The following is a 5,160-nucleotide window of genomic DNA, read 5'->3' as shown; positions in this document are numbered from 1 at the left end:
TTCTTTAGCAGTTCAAGGTTGAGCATTTTTAGGTGCCTTTACTCTTCAGTAGTAGAAATGTGCTTAGGTCAGTTCTGTGACACCTTCTGAGCCACACAGATAGGACACAGCTACAGTAATCAAATTAAAGACCATTCTGCAGTTTTAGTTACTTTTTCTTGGATTGTACTTTCTCTTCTGGAGGCAGCCCCTCTGTACCCAGACCATAAGCTGCTGGTTTCCTGCCTCTCCTGTTCAGCAGGGAGCTCTCCTAGTCCTCAGTATCGTTCTCTGCAGCTGTGGCTAGGTTGTGGCAGCCCATTTCTCCTCCCTCCCTTATCCCCCATTCAGCTGTAGTCAACGCTTCATTTGAGGCAATAAAACTAGCTTTTATTGACTTTCAAACATAAAAATATACACAAAGCAATCAATTCGAGTAGCAAAACAAGAGCCCCTTGTTTACCAACCCTCCCACACAACACCCACTATTAACATTATGCATTTGTAAACATCTAGTGTTTTTATAATGTATTTATTTAGTTTGATAGTACTAATGCACTTGCTTGGTCTGTCAGGCAGAGCAAGTTATTAAAAGCAGGGGAAAGGAAGGCAGATAGTGGTGGGAAGCACTAAGAAGATACAAATTTGTACACCGCACTTTTGGATAAGTTCAGAAAGCTATTAAAAGACAAGCCCCAGTGAGCAAGAAAGAAAGGCAAGCCAAACATCTCACAAGTTGCTTTCTAAGGGAACAGAGCCATTCAGTTTTCTGCTTCTACCCCATCCAGGTTGGAAGCCCTCTGTACTACACCCGGGCTTGTAAGACAGCCAGAACTATGCAGCAGACATCCAGGCTGAAGATGACAAAAAAAATTTTCTTTCTATCAAATGTGAGTCAGAGTTTCCTTCTTACTAGTCTTTTTGTTGTTGTTTTGAGGATACCACACAGGGCAATTAATAGTCCTTTCATAGTCCCCAGGAAGCCTCTCTCTTGCCAGGTTATTGCATTGGGCTTGACCTTAGCTTGTTTTAAGCAGAGGACTTGAGTTTCTTCAGCCACCTGCAAAGAGGGCTTGGTTTGCACATCTTGCCACGTGGCCTCTTGCGTACCAAGTTGCCTTCTGCTGGTGCCTGGGCAGTCACCACATCTTTCACATCTCTAGCTCCTGTCTCTACAGCAGCCTGCAGATGCACGTCAGGTTTTGTTACTCCCGTATCCCCTGAAGCTGGTTGAGGCATTGCAGCTCTTCCCTCAGCTGGAGCACACACTGTGTCTGGACTCACCATTGTAGCAGGCTTGGTTTCAGTCTCTTCTGTATAAGGCTGGATCTCACCAAGGTCTTGTAGCTCTGCAGTTTGCACTGCTATCTGTTCCACAGACTTCTGCAGGCATTCTAGAGATGAGGCTATTTCATTTTCTATGTCTTCATTCTGTGTCCTTGTAGCATTATCTTGTGATTTCTCCTTTGGAAGACTGCTCTGCAGCACAGCCCCCAGAGCCTTCTGGGCAACAGGGAGATCACCTTCTGCATTTCCTTGCTCAGTTGCCTGCCTTTTAAAACTCTTGGACTTTCTACAGCAATACCTCTTGCGACTGATTTTGTTTCCCATGATCGAGATTTACAGCAATAATCCTGCTAGCAGCCTTCTCCAGCAAGCCTTTAGGATACTGAAAGACTTGGGCATAAACAAAGCAAAGCCTAGAAGCAGACACAGAGCCCAACTTCTTCCTTGGTGCTAAGCTGACAGACCACTCCAGAGCCAATTATCCCACCTGCAATACAGTAAGAAATTCATTAGGACCCACACCCTGTCCCTTTGTATCCCAAGTATCACCTTGGATGATTTTTCTAAGGGACATGTGATAAGAAAGTTGAAAACTCGATGTGAAACCTCCCTCCAAGAAGAGAGATTTTGCCATGAAGCTTCAAACTGTAGGTTCATTCTCTTACTTGCAACTGGAACAAGAGCAACATGATTTGGGGATTTTCTTGTGCCTAAGCACAGTAACCATCTCATTTTTATTTTGACCAGGAAAGACCCCCTGAAGTGAAGCTCAGATTCACATCTTATTTCAGAGGGGGCTGGACACAAATTGCAAGATTTACTGTTTTATTCTGTCTTAGTTCAAGGGACAGTCTTTTTTGGTCTTTTGATATCAATAAGAGCACTTAGGAAGGAAGTCAGTTACTCACCATGACTCTCAGCCAATACTGCACTTTGCAGCTATTAGTTTGTATTACCAAAGTAAATAGTATTTAGGTCTCCTCTTATTTCCTAGCCCATTTGTTAATTGTGGGAATAAATTCACATTCAGACAGGGTACTCCTATATAGGCTTGGTAGGATGCGGAAGGGAGGAAGAAGGAAAAGCAAAATGCCTCTTTGTTGAGAGATCAGAAACGGGTGGATTTCAGACCCTTTGGTAATTATTTTATCAGTCATTTACTCGGTTTCTAGAAAGCACAGAAGTGTCATCACTTCAAACTCAAGTCAGAATCAGGACAGTACATTTCAAATGCAGAGAACATTTTACCTCGAGTTATGTTTGGAGAGTGTTGTTATAAAACCACAGGATCATTAGAAAATAGATTAAGTACTTTGCAGAGAAAGATTTCAAAGGGAATTAATAGATGGAGTTGTATGTGGGTCCCTCTTTCCCTTTTCTGAAAGGTTTTCTTGTACTTTATCTTATGCAGATTAGCCATAGTTGCTAGAAAGAAGTAAACACAATTTAAACTCATAATTCAGCAACAATAAAATTGCTGTTGCTGGCAGAGAAACTGCAAATGAAGCATTATTTAAACCATTTCCAGCATCACAACTTCTCAGCCTTTATTTCTTACTCAGGTTGATAAGGTTTTGCTCTTAAGTAGGGTAGTTGGTGACACCAAGCCTCTTCCCCATAAGTCCCAGATCATTAATTCTCCTAAACTGCTGTTCCACTGCAAATCCAGTGCCACTTCTTATAGCTAAATATTTAAAGCAAAATAGAGCCGCTGTGCAACATGATATGATTACTGATGGTTCGGCACAAAGTTTAGCCATCACAATGTAAAATAACAGGAACCACAGAAAAACAGATCTATAATTTAGGGACTACAATTTTTAAATTGATGCTAATGGACCCAGAGCAGTTTTGATGCACCGTTTGAACTGTTTTTATGGATAGAATCTGCAGAAATGTGCGATTCTGTGCCAATTAGGCACTCACAAGACCACATCAGCTTCAAACTACATAGCTGTAAGAAAGAAAAAGCAGGAAAGACCAACTCAGTCACTTTCATTGTGGAAGAAAAAAAAAATCAGAAGACAAAGACATGCTATTTGATGCCAAGGCTAGAAAGAGGTCAACTTACAAATAAATTAGTGTTTTGTCAGGTTGAGTGTTCAGAGTAGGCAATTGCTGTGGCAACAGCAATGATTTTGTGTAAATGAATATAGCAGGGAAATGTTTCATGTGATTTTGGAAGGGCAGCATAATGCTAGGAGAAGAAAGCAAAATAATAGTTTATTCTATGATGTGTTTACATTTGTTATATGTTGCCATCACTACAGCAGCTCTTCAAAATCTGAGGATTGACAGATTCTTATGCTGTTGTCTCAAGAGAGGTGTTATTTATAGAAGGGCATAAAGATATACTTATTATCGTAAATACAAATGCACCAGTCATTTTTTATATGTAGTAAAATTGTTTCCCCTTCCTGATCCAAATTTGGCCGTTTCATGCTGCGAATGTTCATTCACTTTTCTAGTAGCCCCACACTCTTGCTGCCAATATTGGACCCGTTTAGTGAAGGTTTGGATGCTACCATAAGAACCACCCCTTTTGCTAAAAGCAGGAGGTAGGCCCTCCTGAAACAAGGTGACAGGAGAAGCATCAAAGACCAGAAAACCCATCAGAAGCGGCATGCACATCCCTGAATTTCAAGGTGATCCCTGTCCAGAGCTCCAGCTCTGACTAATGTGCATCCACCATGATGTGTGAATTAAGGGTAAACAATGTCCCTAGACTCCCGCGGGTGCACTTGAGGATATTCTCAGATACCAGCAGGGCAGAAGATGAGACCGCCACTGAGGATAAGAGCAGTTATTTATCCCTCTCTTGTACTGATTTGAAAAGCACAGATAGAAATCCATTTTTTGGCAAGTAATCAGAAAAGAAAAGCATTGTTTAAGGCATTATTTTCCTGCTGGTACCCTGATAGCCAGTAGCTTCACTTAGATAGAAAACATACAGAATTATGTCTAGGACAGAGCCTCCATATTCACCACCTTATGCCACAGCTTTGACAAAATTCTAAAGCTCTAAAGTAAGATAAAAAAAACAATGAAAGCCAACAAGCCAGTAACAACCCACCTTAAGTCACTGAAGTAAGAAACCCACCCCAATATCTCACATATCAAAAGCTCTCTTCTGTATTTCTTAAGTAAGTTCTTATTTTTTTGTGTGTGTTTCCACAGACTAGGTGATCTTTAAAAGTCCCTTCCTTCCAACCTGAGCCATTTCATGATTTTACTACTCATCTAACACAAATTGGGATAATCTATTTTAACATACACAAAGCTTAATGCATACTACTAGGATTTTGTTCTGAGAAGAGAGCATAACTACAGTTCTGCCAATACATAAAGGCTGAACTCTACCTCACTAGAGCAGACGTATAATAATGAAATAAATAAAAACCTAAAAAAAAAAAACACCACCCAAACTTGAGTCTGCCAGCATCCTCACTCACCTTCAGATGAAAACACCCCCACATACAGCTATCAGCACACAACTTGTAAGAGCAGGCGGGCCTTAAATAGGGCAGGGCAGCCACTCCAAATTACTTCCCTCCAGAACCTAATGATTGAATTATTGTTCCCTTATGCCAGCTCTGCTGCCTGAAAAGAAGAGGTGAGGAATTGTTTGCGTTCCATGTTTGTGAAACATCATATCATGTTCTTTGCTGGTTCAATTCATAAGCCTCTATGCATTTTGGATATCATCATCTTTTCTTCCTGAAATGTTTATACAAAACTGAAGAGAAATGTAATAGGGTATTTCTACCTGCAAATTGACAATAATAACCAGTATCGTAGACCAGCTACACAGTAGGCTTTAGGAAAAAAAGCTTGTAGCTTGGGTGTTATACTGTGGTTCTTAGGCACAATACATCTTCCTCACATAGAGGAACA

At 40.8% G+C, this 5,160-nt stretch overlaps 1 long non-coding RNA gene across 1 annotated transcript; it reads right to left on the bottom strand.

Moving 5' to 3' along the window:
* Positions 1–347: 347 nt before the first annotated feature.
* Positions 348–4,788, bottom strand: LOC137843799 (uncharacterized). Its single transcript, XR_011089698.1, has 2 exons — positions 4,719–4,788; positions 348–1,753 (listed from the first exon to the last, which is right to left on the bottom strand). It is a non-coding gene; the product is annotated as an uncharacterized lncRNA (long non-coding RNA).
* Between the last annotated feature and the right edge of the window lie 372 nt (positions 4,789–5,160).

Source organism: Anas acuta, chromosome 23 (genome assembly GCF_963932015.1).
Source record: "Anas acuta chromosome 23, bAnaAcu1.1, whole genome shotgun sequence".
Lineage (NCBI taxonomy): Eukaryota > Metazoa > Chordata > Aves > Anseriformes > Anatidae > Anas > Anas acuta.
The sequence above is the reverse complement of the archived record's forward strand: the minus strand, read 5'-3'. Positions and strand labels throughout refer to the sequence as shown.